This window comes from Somniosus microcephalus, unplaced genomic scaffold, assembly GCF_052327205.1.
Source record: "Somniosus microcephalus isolate GS21.2 unplaced genomic scaffold, FLI_Smic_1.0 unresolved_chr7, whole genome shotgun sequence".
In the NCBI taxonomy this organism is placed as follows: Eukaryota; Metazoa; Chordata; class Chondrichthyes; order Squaliformes; family Somniosidae; genus Somniosus; species Somniosus microcephalus.
The window spans coordinates 25,266,388-25,283,488 of record NW_028225185.1 but is presented as its reverse complement, the minus strand read 5'-3'; the positions used below and the strand labels follow the sequence as shown (position 1 = coordinate 25,283,488).

At 41.4% G+C, this 17,101-nt stretch overlaps 1 protein-coding gene across 2 annotated transcripts in view; it reads left to right on the top strand.

Annotated features, from left to right (window-relative positions):
* Window positions 1-671: 671 nt before the first annotated feature.
* LOC147086635 (forkhead box protein P2-like) overlaps window positions 672-17,101 on the top strand; it is a 427,219-nt gene continuing 410,789 nt past the window's right edge. The window contains exon 1 of one of the 2 annotated variants that reach the window (XM_085978775.1): window positions 672-761. The gene's annotated coding sequence lies outside the window, so the exon portion shown is untranslated. The remainder of the gene's footprint in view (window positions 762-17,101) is intronic. The other variant, XM_085978776.1, reaches the window with a different exon arrangement.

The window sequence follows — 17,101 nt, the reverse complement described above, 5'->3', positions numbered from 1 at the left end:
AATCTTTGGAATTCTCTCCCCCAGAGGGCTGTGGAGGCTCAGTCGTTGAGTAGATTCAAGGCTGAGATCGAGAGATTTTTGGACTCTCGGGGAATCGAGGGATCGGGCGGGAGAGTGGAGTTGAGGTTGATGAGCAGCCATGATCTTATTGAATGGCGGAGCAGGCTCGAGGGGCCGAATGGCCGACTCCTGCTCCTAATTCTGACGTATTCAATACAGAAGCAGACAAGAGGCTGGAAAACTCTCCTGGGAACAGGGAATTTTCATTTGAAAAGCCCATTTCCCGGCAGTAGCACTTTCCGCTTAGCCACGTTCGTTCTGAAAACTCAGTCTGAGAATTTTGTTTCTCCGAGCTGGTTCACCGGTTTGTTCTTAACCACAGCCTGAAAACCCTTTTTCTAATTTATACGAAACTTTTGAATTGATATTTCCAATCGAGAATGCGCCAGTCCATCTGTTTGATGTGGGATGTTGTTTCGAGGCACACGCGGTCTTGCATGTTGCAAGAGGACAGGTTTCGCTGTGTTCGTGACGCAGGATGTGGAAGGTACGAAGGTAGCAGGAGCTGAGGTGTCGGGGACTTTTTACACTACATTCTAGGAACGATCACAGCTCACTCCATTAATCTACATATATATGCAGTATGTCGATTCGGAAACACACCCAGACATCTCACCCAGCTTAAGACTACAATTTGCATCTCTGTTTTGTTGTTCAACATTTTGCCAGCTACCGATTAAACTCACGTTGCACAGTAAGCTGTAAGTACCTGCCTATCACCTAAGCTTATATACTTATATATACCATATTGTGTAATATCTATACTGTGCAATAGGATAGCTGGATAATGTATCTGCATAATTATATATAGTCCGCTTTGTGGGTTGTGCAAACAATAATATATTTATTTGATTTATGGTCAGTGCTGTTAAGTGAGCTTAGATCAAAAACACTGCCCGGGGTTGGTGAGTGGGTCAGTTAAAGGGCGGGCTTGGGGTGTGGGTCAGTTTAAAGGGCGGGCTTGGTGTGTGGGTCAGTTAAAGGGCGGGCTTGGTGTGTGGGTCAGTTTAAAGGGCGGGCTTGGTGTGTGGGGTAGTTGAGGTCTGGCCAAAATGCTATAGAAAGCACCTTCTGTACAGACAAACCCAATGCACACTTGACAATTTTGATTAATTTAAAATAATTTCCAAAGATTGGAGAATTCTTTCTTTATTGACGCCAACCACGGAACATTTTATTTTGTGTTTTCTAAAACAATTTCTATGTTTTCTAAAACTGTGTGTGTGTTTTATTAAACTGTGTGTGTTTTATTAAACTGTGTGCGTGTTTTATTAAACTGTGTGTGTTTTATTAAACTGTGAGTGTGTTTTATTAAACTGTGAGTGTGTTTTATTAAACTGTGTGTGTGTTTTATTAAACTGTGTGTGTGTTTTATTAAACTGTGTGTGTGTTTTATTAAACTGTGTGTGTGTTTTATTAAACTGTGTGCGTGTTTTATTAAACTGTGTGCGTGTTTTATTAAACTGTGTGTGTGTTTTATTAAACTGTGTGTGTGTTTTATTAAACTGTGTGTGTGTTTTATTAAACTGCGTGAGTGTTTTATTAAACTGCGTGTGTGTTTTATTAAACTGTGTGTGTTTTCTTAAACTGTGTGTGTGTTTTATTAAACTGTGTGTGTGTTTTATTAAACTGTGTGTGTGTTTTATTCAACTGTGTGTGTGTTTTATTAAACTGTGCGTGTGTTTTATTAAACTGTGTGTGTGTTTTATTAAACTGTGTGCATGTTTTATTAAACTGTGTGTGTGTTTTATTAAACTGTGAGTGTTTTATTCAACTGTGTGTGTGTTTTATTAAACTGTGTGTGTGTTTTATTAAACTGTGTGCGTGTTTTATTAAACTGTGTGTGTTTTATTAAACTGTGTGTGTGTTTTATTAAACTGTGTGCGTGTTTTATTAAACTGCGTGAGTGTTTTATTAAACTGTGTGTGTGTTTTATTACACTGTGTGTGTGTTTTATTAAACTGTGTGTGTGCTTTATTAAACTGTATGCGTGTTTTATTAAACTGTGTGTGTGTTTTATTAAACTGTGTGTGTGTTTTATTAAACTGTGTGTGTGTTTTATTAAACTGTGTGTGTGTTTTATTAAACTGTGTGTGTGTTTTATTAAACTGCGTGTGTGTTTTATTAAACTGTGTGCGTGTTTTATTAAACTGTGTGTGTGTTTTATTAAACTGCGTGTGTGTTTTATTAAACTGTGTGTGTGTTTTATTAAACTGTGTGTGTGTTTTATTAAACTGTGTGTGTGTTTTATTAAACTGTGTGTGTGTTTCATTAAACTGTGTGTGTGTTTTATTAAACTGTGTGTGTGTTTTATTAAACTGTGTGTGTGTTTTATTAAACTGTGTGCGTGTTTTATTAAACTGTGTGTGTTTTATTAAACTGTGTGCGTGTTTTATTAAACTGTGTGTGTGTTTTATTAAACTGTGTGCGTGTTTTATTAAACTGTGTGTGTGTTTTATTAAACTGTGTGTGTGTTTTATTAAACTGTGTGTGTGTTTTATTAAACTGTGTGTGTGTTTTATTAAACTGTATGTTTTATTAAACTGTGTGTGTGTTTTATTAAACTGTGTGTGTGTTTTATTAAACTGTGTGTGTGTTTTATTAAACTGTGTTTTATTAAACTGTGTGTGTGTTTTATTAAACTGTGTGTGTGTTTTATTAAACTGTGTGTGTGTTTTATTAAACTGTGTGCGTGTTTTATTAAACTGTGTGCGTGTTTTATTAAACTGTGTGCGTGTTTTATTAAACTGTGTGCGTGTTTTATTAAACTGTGTGCGTGTTTTATTAAACTGTGTGCGTGTTTTATTAAACTGTGTGCGTGTTTTATTAAACTGTGTGCGTGTTTTATTAAACTGTGTGTGTGTTTTATTAAACTGTGTGCGTGTTTTATTAAACTGTGTGTGTGTTTTATTAAACTGTGTGTGTTTATTGCAACTGTGCGTGTGTTTTATTAAACTGTGTGTGTGTTTTATTAAACTGTGTGTGTGTTTTATTAAACTGTGTGTGTGTTTTATTAAACTGTGTGTGTGTTTTATTAAACTGTGTGCATTTTTATTAAACTGCGTGCGTGTTTTATTAAAATGTGTATGTGTTTTATTAAACTGTGTGTGTGTTTTATTAAACTGTGTGTGTGTTTTATTAAACTGTGCGTGTTTTATTAAACTGCGGGAGTGTTTTATTAAACTGCGTGCGTGTTTTATTAAACTGTTTGTGTGTTTTCTTAAACTGTGTGTGTGTTTTATTAAACTGTGTGTGTGTTTTATTAAACTGTGTGTGTGTTTTATTCAACTGTGTGTGTGTTTTATTAAACTGTGCGTGTGTTTTATTAAACTGTGTGTGTGTTTTATTAAACTGTGTGTGTGTTTTATTCAACTGTGTGTGTTTTATTAAACTGTGTGCATGTTTTATTAAACTGTGTGTGTGTTTTATTAAACTGTGAGTGTTTTATTCAACTGTGTGTGTGTTTTATTAAACTGTGTGTGTGTTTTATTAAACTGTGTGTGTGTTTTATTAAACTGTGTGTGTTTTATTAAACTGTGTGTGTGTTTTATTAAACTGTGTGCGTGTTTTATTAAACTGCGTGAGTGTTTTATTAAACTGTGTGTGTGTTTTATTACACTGTGTGTGTGTTTTATTAAACTGTGTGTGTGCTTTATTAAACTGTATGCGTGTTTTATTAAACTGTGTGTGTGTTTTATTAAACTGTGTGTGTGTTTTATTAAACTGTGTGTGTGTTTTATTAAACTGTGTGTGTGTTTTATTAAACTGCGTGTGTGTTTTATTAAACTGTGTGCGTGTTTTATTAAACTGTGTGTGTGTTTTATTAAACTGCGTGTGTGTTTTATTAAACTGTGTGTGTGTTTTATTAAACTGTGTGTGTGTTTTATTAAACTGTGTGTGTGTTTTATTAAACTGTGTGTGTGTTTCATTAAACTGTGTGTGTGTTTTATTAAACTGTGTGTGTGTTTTATTAAACTGTGTGTGTGTTTTATTAAACTGTGTGCGTGTTTTATTAAACTGTGTGTGTGTTTTATTAAACTGTGTGCGTGTTTTATTAAACTGTGTGTGTGTTTTATTAAACTGTGTGCGTGTTTTATTAAACTGTGTGTGTGTTTTATTAAACTGTGTGTGTGTTTTATTAAACTGTGTGTGTGTTTTATTAAACTGTATGTTTTATTAAACTGTGTGTGTGTTTTATTAAACTGTGTGTGTGTTTTATTAAACTGTGTGTGTGTTTTATTAAACTGTGTGCGTGTTTTATTAAACTGTGTGCGTGTTTTATTAAACTGTGTGCGTGTTTTATTAAACTGTGTGCGTGTTTTATTAAACTGTGTGCGTGTTTTATTAAACTGTGTGCGTGTTTTATTAAACTGTGTGCGTGTTTTATTAAACTGTGTGTGTGTTTTATTAAACTGTGTGCGTGTTTTATTAAACTGTGTGTGTGTTTTATTAAACTGTGTGTGTTTATTGCAACTGTGCGTGTGTTTTATTAAACTGTGTGTGTGTTTTATTAAACTGTGTGTGTGTTTTATTAAACTGTGTGTGTGTTTTATTAAACTGTGTGTGTGTTTTATTAAACTGTGTGTGTGTTTTATTAAACTGTGTGTGTGTTTTATTAAACTGTGTGCGTGTTTTATTAAACTGCGTGCGTGTTTTATTAAAATGTGTATGTGTTTTATTAAACTGTGTGTGTGTTTTATTAAACTGTGTGTGTGTTTTATTAAACTGTGCGTGTTTTATTAAACTGCGTGAGTGTTTTATTAAACTGCGTGCGTGTTTTATTAAACTGTTTGTGTGTTTTCTTAAACTGTGTGTGTGTTTTATTAAACTGTGTGTGGGTTTTATTAAACTGTGTGTGTGTTTTATTCAACTGTGTGTGTGTTTTATTAAACTGTGCGTGTGTTTTATTAAACTGTGTGTGTGTTTTATTAAACTGTGTGTGTGTTTTATTCAACTGTGTGTGTTTTATTAAACTGTGTGCATGTTTTATTAAACTGTGTGTGTGTTTTATTAAACTGTGTGAGTGTTTTATTCAACTGTGTGTGTGTTTTATTAAACTGTGTGTGTGTTTTATTAAACTGTGTGCGTGTTTTATTAAACTGTGTGTTTTATTAAACTGTGTGTGTGTTTTATTAAACTGTGTGCGTGTTTTATTAAACTGCGTGAGTGTTTTATTAAACTGTGTGTGTGTTTTATTAAACTGTGTGCGTGTTTTATTAAACTGTGTGTGTTTATTGCAACTGTGTGTGTGTTTTATTAAACTGTGTGTGTGTTTTATTAAACTGTGTGTGTGTTTTATTAAACTGTGTGTGTGTTTTATTAAACTGTATGCGTGTTTTATTAAACTGTGTGCGTGTTTTATTAAACTGTGTGCATGTTTTATTAAACTGTATGCGTGTTTTATTAAACTGTGTGCGTGTTTTATTAAACTGTGTGTGTGTTTTATTAAACTGTGTGTGTGTTTTATTAAACTGTATGCGTGTTTTATTAAACTGTGTGCGTGTTTTATTAAACTGTATGTGTGTTTTATTAAACTGTTTGTGTGTTTTATTAAACTGTGTGTGTGTTTTATTAAACTGTGTGCGTGTTTTATTAAACTGTGTGTGTGTTTATTGCAACTGTGTGTGTGTTTTATTAAACAGTGTGTGTGTTTTATTAAACTGTGTGTGTGTTTTATTAAACTGTGAGTGTGTTTTATTAAACTGTGTGTGTGTTTTATTAAACTGTGTGTGTGTTTTATTAAACTGTATGCGTGTTTTATTAAACTGTGTGCGTGTTTTATTAAACCGTGTGTGTGTTTTATTAAACTGTGTGTGTGTTTTATTAAACTGTATGCGTGTTTTATTAAACTGTGTGCGTGTTTTATTAAACTGTGTGTGTGTTTTATTAAACTGTTTGTGTGTTTTATTAAACTGTGTGTGTGTTTTATTAAACTGTGTGCGTGTTTTATTAAACTGTGTGTGTGTTTATTGCAACTGTGTGTGTGTTTTATTAAACAGTGTGTGTGTTTTATTAAACTGTGTGTGTGTTTTATTAAACTGTGAGTGTGTTTTATTAAACTGTATGCGTGTTTATTTAACTGTGTGTGTTTTTTATTAAACTGTGTGTGTGTTTTATTAAACTGGTAGTGTGTTTTATTAAACTGTGTGTGTGTTTTATTAAACTGTGTGTGTGTTTTATAAATCTATTTATAATTGTGTTTATTCCTGATTTTATAAATCTAATTGTATTTTATAAATTTATTGTGCTTTATTAAACTATTTGTGCCTAATATGAATCTATTTGATAGGACAGTGTAGAGGGAGCTTTACTCTGTATCTAATCCGTGCTGTACCTGCCCTGGGAGTGTTTGATGGGGACGTTGTAGAGGGAGCTTTACTCTGTATCTAACCCGTGCTGTACCTGCCCTGGGAGTGTTTGATGGGACAGTGTAGAGGGAGCTTTCCTCTGTATCTAACCCTGTGCTGCACCTGCCCTGGGAGTGTTTGATGGGGACAGTGTAGAGGGAGCTTTACTCTGTATCTAACCCGTGCTGTACCTGCCCTGGGAGTGTTTGATGGGACAGTGTAGAGGGAGCTTTACTCTGTATCTAACCCGTGCTGTACCTGCCCTGGGAGTGTTTGATAGGGACAGTGTAGTGGGAGCTTTACTCTGTATCTAACCCGTGCTGTACCTGCCTTGGGAGTGTTTGATGGGACAGTGTAGAGTGAGCTTTACTCTGTATCTAACCCATGCTGTACCTGCCCTGGGAGTGTTTGATGGGACAATGTAGAGGGAGCTTTACTCTGTATCTAACCCGTGCTGTACCTGCCCTGGGAGTGTTTGATGGGGACAGTGTAGAGGGAGCTTTACTCTGTATCTAACCCGTGCTGTACCTGCCCTGGGAGTGTTTGATGGGACAGTGTAGAGGGAGCTTTACTCGGTATCTAGCCCCGTGCTGTACCTGCCCTGGGAGTGTTTGAAGGGACAGTGTACAGGGAGCTTTACTCTGTATCTAACCCTGTGCTGTACCTACCCTGGGAGTGTTTAATGGGACAGTGTAGAGGAAGCTTTACTCTGTATCTAGCCCGTACTATACATGCCCTGGGAATGTTTGATGGGACAGCGTAGAGGGAGCTTTACTCTGTATCTAACCCGTGCTGTACCTGCCCTGGGAGTGTTTGATGGGGACAGTGTAGAGGGAGCTTTACTCTGTATCTAACCCCATGCTGTACCTGCCCTGGGAGTGTTTGATGGGACAGTGTAGATGAAGCTTTACTCTGTATCTAACCCGTGCTGTACCTGCTCTGGGAGTGTTTGATGGGGACAGTGTAGAGGGAGCTTTACTCTGTATCTAACCCCGTGCTGTACCGGCCCTGGGAGTGTTTGATGGGACAGTGTAGAGGGAGCTTTACTCTGTATCCAAGCGGTGCTGTACCTGCCCTGGGAGTGTTTCATGGGACAGTGCAGAGGGAAATTTATTCTGTATCTAACCCGTGCTGTACCTGCCCTGGGAGTGTTTGATGGGACAGTGTAGAGGGTGCATTACTCTGTATCTAACCCATGCTGTACCTGCTCTGGGAGTGTTTGATGGGGACAGTGTAGAGGGAGCTTTACTCTGTATGTAACCCCGTGCTGTACCTGCTCTGGGAGTGTTTGATGGGGACAGTGTAGAGGGAGCTTTACTCTGTATGTAACCCCGTGCTGTACCTGCCCTGGGAGTGTTTGATGGGGACAGTGTAAAGGGAGCTTTACTCTGTAGCTAACCGGTGCTGTACCTGCCCTGGGAGTGTTTGATGGGACAGGGGAGAGGGAGCTTTACTCTGTACCTAACCCGTGCTGCACCTGCCCTGGGAGTGTTTGATGGGGACAGTGTAGAGGGAGCTTTACTCTGTATCTAACCCCGTGCTGTACCTGCCCTGGGAGTGTTTGAAGGGACAGTGTAGAGGGAGATTTACTCTGTATCTTACCCCGTGCTGTACCTGCCCTGGGAGTGTTTGATGGGACAGTGTAGAGGTTGCATTACTCTGTAACTAACCCATGCTGTACCTGCTCTGGGAGTGTTTGATGGGGACAATGTAGAGGGAGCTTTACTCTGTATGTAACCCCGTGCTGTACCTGCCCTGGGAGTGTTTGATGGGACAGTGTAGAGGGAGCTTTACTCTGTATCTACCCGATGCTGTACCTGCCCTGGGAGTGTTTGTTGGGGACATTGTCGAGGGAACTTTACTCTGTATCTAACCCCGTGCTGTATCTGCACTGGGAGAGTTTGATGGGGACAGTGCAGAGGGAGCTTTACTCTGTATCTAACTCATGCTGTACCTGCCCTGGGAGTGTTTGATGGGACAGTGTAGAGGGAGCTTTACTCTGTATTTAACCCTGTGCGGTACCTGCCGTGGAAGTGTTTGATGGGACAGTGTAGAGGGAGCTTTACTCTGTATCTAACCCATGCTGTACCCGCCCTGGGTGTGTTTGATGGGACAGTGTAGAGGGAGCTTTACTCTGTGTCTAACCCGTGCTGTACCTGCCCTGGGAGTGTTTGATGGGACAGTGTAGAGGGAGCTTTACACTGTATCTAAACCCGTGCTGTACCTGTCATGGGAATGTTTGATGGGAGAATGTAGAGGGAGCTTTACTCTGTATCTAACCCGTGCTGTACCTGCCCTGGGAGTGTTTGATGGGGACAGTGTAGAGGGAGCTTTACTCTGTATCTAACCCGTGCTGTACCTGCCCTGGGAGTGTTTGATGGGGACAGTGTAGAGGGAGCTTTACTCTGTATCTAACCTGTGCTGTACCTGCCCTGGGAGTGTTTGATGGGGACAGTGTAGAGGGAGCTTTACTCTGTATCTAACCCATGCTGTACCTGCCCTGGGAGTGTTTGATGGGACAGTGTAGAGGGAGCTTTACTCTGTATCTAACCCGTGCTGTACCTGCCCTGGGAGTGTTTGATGGGACAGTGTAGAGGGAGCTTTACTCTGTATCTAACCCGTGCTGTACCTGCCCTGGGAGTGTTTGATGGGACAGTGCAGACGGAGCTTTACTCTGTATCTAACCCGTGCTGTACCTGCCCTGGGAGTGTTTAATGGGACAGTGTAGAGGGAGATTTACTCTGTATCTAACCCGTGCTGTACCTGCCCTGGGAGTGTTTGATGGGGTAAGTGTAGAGGGAGCTTTACTCTGTATCTAACCCGTGCTGTACCTGCCCTGGGAGTGTTTGATGGGACAGTGTAGAGGGAGCTTTACTCTGTATCTAACCTCGTGCTGTACCTGCCCTGGGAGTGTTTGATGGGGACAGTGTAGAGGGAGCTTTACTCTGTATCTAACCCATGCTGTACCTGCCCTGGGAGTGTTTGATGGGACAGTGTAGAGGGCGCTTTACTTTGTATCTAACCCGTGCTGTACCTGCCCTGGGAGTGTTTGATGGGATAGTGTAGAGGGAGCTTTACTCTGTATCTAACCCGTGCTGTACCTGCCCTGGGAATGTTTGATGGGATAGTGTAGAGGGAGCTTTACTCTGTATCTAACCCGTGCTGTACCTGCCCTGAGAGTGTTTGATGGGGACAGTGTAGAGGGAGCTTTACTCTGTATCTAACCCGTGCTGTACCTGCCCTGGGAGTGTTTGATGGGACAGTGTAGAGGGAGCTTTACTCTGTATCTAACCTCGTGCTGTACCTGCCCTGGGAGTGTTTGATGGGACAGTGTAGAGGGAGCTTTACTCTGTATCTAACCCGTGCTGTACTTGCCCTGGGAGTGTTTGATGGGACAGTGTAGAGGGAGCTTTACTCTGTATTTAACCCGTGCTGTACCTGCCCTGGGAGTGTTTGATGGGACAGTCTAGAGGGAGCTTTACTCTGTATCTAACCCGTGCTGTACCTGCCCTGGGAGTGTTTGATGGGACAGTGTAGAGGCAGCTTTACTCTGTATCTAACCCGTGCTGTACCTGCCCTGGGAGTGTTTGATGGGACAGTGTAGAGGGAGCTTTACTCTGTATCTAACCCGTGCTGTACCTGCCCTGGGAGTGTTTGATGGGACAGTGTAGAGGCAGCTTTACTCTGTATCTAACCCGTGCTGTACCTGACCTGGGAGTGTTTGATGGGACAGTGTAGAGGGAGCTTTACTCTGTATCTAACCCCGTGCTGTACCTGCCCTGGGAGTGTTTGATGGGGACAGTGTAGAGGGAGCTTTACTCTGTATCTAACCCCGTGCTGTACCTGCCCTGGGAGTGTTTGATGGGACAGTGTAGAGGGAGCTTTACTCTGTATCTAACCCGTGCTGTACCTGCCCTGGGAGTGTTTGATGGGGACAGTGTAGAGGGAGCTTTACTCTGTATCTAACCCCGTGCTGTACCTTCCCTGGGAGTGTTTGATGGGACAGTGTAGAGGGAGCTTTACTCTGTATCTAACCCGTGCTGTACCTGCCCTGGGAGTGTTTGATGGGGACAGTGTAGAGGGAGCTTTACTCTGTATCTGACCCGTGCTGTACCTGCCCTGGGAGTGTTTGATGGGACAGTGTAGAGGGAGCTTTGCTCTGTATCTAACCCGTGATGTACCTGCCCTGGGACTGTTTGATGGGGCAGTGTAGAGGGAGCTTTACTCTGTATCTAACCCGTGCTGTACCTGTCCTGGGAGTGTTTGATGGGGACAGTGTAGAGGGAGCTTTACTCTGTATCTAACCCGTGCTGTACTTGCCCTGGGAGTGTTTGATGGGACAGTGTAGAGGGAGCTTTACTCTTTATCTAACCCGTGCTGCACCTGCCCTGGGAGTGTTTGATGGGACAGTGTAGAGGGAGCTTTACTCTGTATCTAACCCGTGCTGTACCTGCCCTGGGAGTGTTTGATGGGACAGTGTAGAGTGAGCTTTACTCTGTATCTAACCCATGCTGTACCTGCCCTGGGAGTGTTTGATGGGACAGTGTAGAGGGAGCTTTACTCTGTATCTAACCCGTGCTGTACCTGCCCTGGGAGTGTTTGATGGGGACAGTGTAGAGGGAGCTTTACTCTGTATCTAACCCGTGCTGTACCTGCCCTGGGAGTGTTTGATGGGACAGTGCAGAGGGAGCTTTACTCTGTATCTAACCCGTGCTGTACCTGCCCTGGGAGTGTTTGATGGGGACAGTGTAGAGGGAGCTTTACTCTGTATCTAATAGGTTAAATACAGCTTTGAGGACTTGACATGGTGGCCATTACTGCGACATGGCTGCAAACTCGACATGATTGGGAGTTAAATATTCCAGTTTATATTGTATTTAGGAAGAATTGGGAAACTGGAAGAGGAGGAGGGGTAGCCTTATTTATTAATGACACTATTACACATAAATACTGTGTCAACAAGAGCAGGCCAGAGGCTGGGTATTCCGCGGTGAGTGTCTCACCTCCTGACTCCCCAAAGCCTTTCCACCATCTACAAGGCACAAGTCAGGAGTGTGATGGAACACCCTCCACTTGCCTGGATGAGTTGCAGCTCCAACAACACTCGAGAAGCTCGACACCACCCAGGACAAAGCAGCCCGCTTGATGGGCACCCCGTCCACCACCTTAAACACTCACTCCCTCCACCACCGGCGCACCGTGGCTGCAGTGTGGACCATCTACAAGATGCACTGCAGCAACTCGCCAAGGCTTCTTTGGCAGCACCTCCCAAACCCGCCACCTCTTCCGCCTAGAAGGACAAGGGCAGCAGGCGCTCGGGAACACCGCCACCTCCAAGTCACACACCATCCTGACTTAGAAGTATACCGCCGATCCTTCATCGTCGCTGGGTCAAAATCCTGGAACTCCCTCCCTAACAGCGCTGTGGGAGCACCTTCACCACACGGGACTGCAGCGGTTCAAGAAGGCGGCTCACCACCACCTTCTCAAGGGCGACTAGGGATGGGCAATAAACGCTGGGCCTTGCCAGCGATGCCCAGATCCCATAATCGAATAATAAAATCAACAGTATTAGGAGAGGACATAGGTAAGGGAAAGCAATCAGCAGAGACTCTATGGTTGGAGTTGACGAATAAGCGACTTAAAGCTGTCGTGGGAATTGTCTGTAGGCTTCCTAATAGTCGCAATGAAATGGCAGAATGTATGAATTCGGAGACTAGAGAGGCTTGCAGCAAAAGCAGAGTTGTTTTAATGGGAGACTTTAATTTTCATCTAGATTGGGAAGAGCAGAATAGCTCGAGTCAGAAAGGTGGTGAACTTCGTGATGGTGTTCAAGATAGTTTTCTGAAGCTATATGTTCTAGAAATGTCTTCACCCAGAGGGTTGTGCGGGTCTGGAACTCACTGCCTGAAAGGGTGGTAGAGGCAGGAACCCTCACCACATTTAAACAGTACTTGGATGTACACTTGGGATGCTGTAACCTGCAGGGCTACGGACCGAGAGCTGGGATGGGGGATTCGGCTGGAGAGCTCTTTGTTGGCCGGCGCGGACACGATGGGCCGAAGTGGCCTCCTTCCGTGCAGTAACTTTCCATGATTCTATGAACCAACAAGGGGACAGGTCATATTCGATTTAGTAATGAGCAATGAGCCAGACTTGGTCAATCTAACAGTAAAGGAAGATTTATCTAACAGTGATCATAATACGATTGAATTCAATGTTAGGTTTGAAAAGGAGAAGTTTAACACAGTTACAGTACTAAAATTGTAGATTTTGGTACGGCTAACTTTAATTGGACCAGAGGCTGATGGCAGCAAAGGTCAAATCTGTGATCGGGTAAAACTACAGATGAACAGTGGGAGTGTTTGAAAAACAATTTAGCTTAATACAGGACCAATATATACTCCAAGGGGCAAAAGCTCTAATTACCAAATAAAACAGCCATGGTCGACGAGAGAGGGGAGCGGTAACATGAAACTAAAGCAAAGGGCATATATAAGTACAAAGAATAGGGTAGGTCCAGGGGACAGGGAGAGATATAAAGAACATATATAAGTACAATGAATAGGGTAGGTCCGGGGACAGGGAGAGATATAAAGAACATATAATAAGTACAAAGAATAGGGTAGGTCCAGGGGACAGGGAGAGATATAAAGAACATATATAAGTACAAAGAATAGGGTAGGTCCGGGGACAGGGAGAGATATAAAGAACATATAATAAGTACAAAGAATAGGGTAGGTCCAGGGGACAAGGAGAGATATAAAGAACATATATAAGTACAAAGAATAGGGTAGGTCCGGGGACAGGGAGAGATATAAAGAACATATATAAGTACAAAGAATAGGGTAGGTCCGGGGACAGGGAGAGATATAAAGAACATATATAAGTACAATGAATAGGGTAGGTCCAGGGGACAGGGAGAGATATAAAGAACATATAATAAGTACAAAGAATAGGGTAGGTCCGGGGACAGGGAGAGATATAAAGAACATATATAAGTACAATGAATAGGGTAGGTCCAGGGGACAGGGAGAGATGTAAAGAACATATATAAGTACAAAGAATAGGGTAGGTCCGGGGGACAGGGAGAGATATAAAGAACATATATAAGTACAATGAATAGGGTAGGTCCAGGGGACAGGGAGAGATGTAAAGAACATATATAAGTACAAAGAATAGGGTAGGTCCAGGGACAGGGAGAGATATAAAGAACATATATAAGTACAAAGAATAGGGTAGGTCCGGGGACAGGGAGAGATATAAAGAACATATATAAGTACAAAGAATAGGGTAGGTCCGGGGGACAGGGAGAGATATAAAGAACATATATAAGTACAAAGAATAGGGTAGGTCCGGGGACAGGGAGAGACATAAAGAACATATATAAGTACAATGAATAGGGTAGGTCCAGGGGACAGGGAGAGATATAAAGAACATATATAAGTACAAAGAATAGGGTAGGTCCAGGGGACAGGGAGAGATATAAAGAACATATATAAGTACAAAGAATAGGGTAGGTCCGGGGACAGGGAGAGATATAAAGAACATATATAAGTACAAAGAATAGGGTAGGTCCGGGGACAGGGAGAGATATAAAGAACATATATAAGTACAAAGAATAGGGTAGGTCCGGGGGACAGGGAGAGATATAAAGAACATATAATAAGTACAAAGAATAGGGTAGGTCCAGGGGACAGGGAGAGATATAAAGAACATATATAAGTACAAAGAATAGGGTAGGTCCGGGGACAGGGAGAGATATAAAGAACATATATAAGTACAAAGAATAGGGTAGGTCCGGGGGACAGGGAGAGATATAAAGAACATATAATAAGTACAATGAATAGGGTAGGTCCGGGGGACAGGGAGAGATATAAAGAACATATATAAGTACAAAGAAAAGGGTAGGTCCGGGGACAGGGAGTGATATAAAGAACATATATAAGTACAATGAATAGGGTAGGTCCGGGGACAGGGAGAGATATAAAGAACATATAATAAGTACAAAGAATAGGGTAGGTCCGGGGACAGGGAGAGATATAAAGAACATATATAAGTACAATGAATAGGGTAGGTCCGGGGACAGGGAGAGATATAAAGAACATATATAAGTACAAAGAATAGGGTAGGTCCGGGGGACAGGGAGAGATATAATGAACATATAATAAGTACAATGAATAGGGTAGGTCCGGGGGACAGGGAGAGATATAAAGAACATATATAAGTACAAAGAATAGGGTAGGTCCGGGGGACAGGGAGAGATATAAAGAACATATATAAGTACAAAGAATAGGGTAGGTCCAGGGGACAGGGAGAGATATAAAGAACATATAATAAGTACAATGAATAGGGTAGGTCCGGGGACAGGGAGAGATATAAAGAACATATATAAGTACAAAGAATAGGGTAGGTCCAGGGGACAGGGAGAGATATAAAGAACATATATAAGTACAAAGAATAGGGTAGGTCCAGGGGACAGGGAGAGATATAAAGAACATATATAAGTACAATGAATAGGGTAGGTCCGGGGGACAGGGAGAGATATAAAGAACATATAATAAGTACAATGAATAGGGTAGGTCCAGGGGACAGGGAGAGATATAAAGAACATATATAGGTACAAAGAATAGGGTAGGTCCGGGGGACAGGGAGAGATATAAAGAACATATATAAGTACAAAGAATAGGGTAGGTCCAGGGACAGGGAGAGATATAAAGAACATATATAAGTACAAAGAATAGGGTAGGTCCGGGGACAGGGAGAGATATAAAGAACATATATAAGTACAAAGAATAGGGTAGGTCCGGGGGACAGGGAGAGATATAAAGAACATATATAAGTACAAAGAATAGGGTAGGTCCGGGGACAGGGAGAGACATAAAGAACATATATAAGTACAATGAATAGGGTAGGTCCAGGGGACAGGGAGAGATATAAAGAACATATATAAGTACAAAGAATAGGGTAGGTCCGGGGACAGGGAGAGATATAAAGAACATATATAAGTACAAAGAATAGGGTAGGTCCGGGGGACAGGGAGAGATATAAAGAACATATAATAAGTACAAAGAATAGGGTAGGTCCAGGGGACAGGGAGAGATATAAAGAACATATATAAGTACAAAGAATAGGGTAGGTCCGGGGACAGGGAGAGATATAAAGAACATATATAAGTACAAAGAATAGGGTAGGTCCGGGGGACAGGGAGAGATATAAAGAACATATAATAAGTACAATGAATAGGGTAGGTCCGGGGGACAGGGAGAGATATAAAGAACATATATAAGTACAAAGAAAAGGGTAGGTCCGGGGACAGGGAGTGATATAAAGAACATATATAAGTACAATGAATAGGGTAGGTCCGGGGACAGGGAGAGATATAAAGAACATATAATAAGTACAAAGAATAGGGTAGGTCCGGGGACAGGGAGAGATATAAAGAACATATATAAGTACAATGAATAGGGTAGGTCCGGGGACAGGGAGAGATATAAAGAACATATATAAGTACAAAGAATAGGGTAGGTCCGGGGGACAGGGAGAGATATAATGAACATATAATAAGTACAATGAATAGGGTAGGTCCGGGGGACAGGGAGAGATATAAAGAACATATATAAGTACAAAGAATAGGGTAGGTCCGGGGGACAGGGAGAGATATAAAGAACATATATAAGTACAAAGAATAGGGTAGGTCCAGGGACAGGGAGAGATATAAAGAACATATATAAGTACAATGAATAGGGTAGGTCCGGGGACAGGGAGAGATATAAAGAACATATATAAGTACAAAGAATAGGGTAGGTCCGGGGGACAGGGAGAGATATAAAGAACATATAATAAGTACAATGAATAGGGTAGGTCCAGGGGACAGGGAGAGATATAAAGAACATATAATAAGTACAATGAATAGGGTAGGTCCGGGGGACAGGGAGAGATATAAAGAACATATAATAAGTACAAAGAATAGGGTAGGTCCGGGGACAGGGAGAGATATAAAGAACATATAATAAGTACAATGAATAGGGTAGGTCCGGGGACAGGGAGAGATATAAAGAACATATATAAGTACAAAGAATAGGGTAGGTCCGGGGGACAGGGAGAGATATAAAGAACATATATAAGTACAATGAATAGGGTAGGTCCAGGGGACAGGGAGAGATATAAAGAACATATATAGGTACAAAGAATAGGGTAGGTCCGGGGGACAGGGAGAGATATAAAGAACATATAATAAGTACAATGAATAGGGTAGGTCCGGGGACAGGGAGAGATATAAAGAACATATATAAGTACAAAGAATAGGGTAGGTCCGGGGACAGGGAGAGATATAAAGAACATATAATAAGTACAAAGAATAGGGTAGGTCCGGGGACAGGGAGAGATATAAAGAACATATATAAGTACAAAGAATAGGGTTGGTCCAGGGGACAGGGAGAGATATAAAGAACATATATAAGTACAATGAATAGGGTAGGTCCGGGGACAGGGAGAGATATAAAGAACAGCAAAGGAAAACAAAAAAGATAGTATGAGCCGCAAAAAGGGAATATGAAAGGAAACTTGCGAGGGATATCATGATTAACACAAAATACTTTTACAATTATTTTGGAAGGAGAAGGGTAGTCAAGGGTAACGTGGGCCCTTTGAAAGATGGGGTAATATTGCAAACTTGTCTCAATCTTCACAGT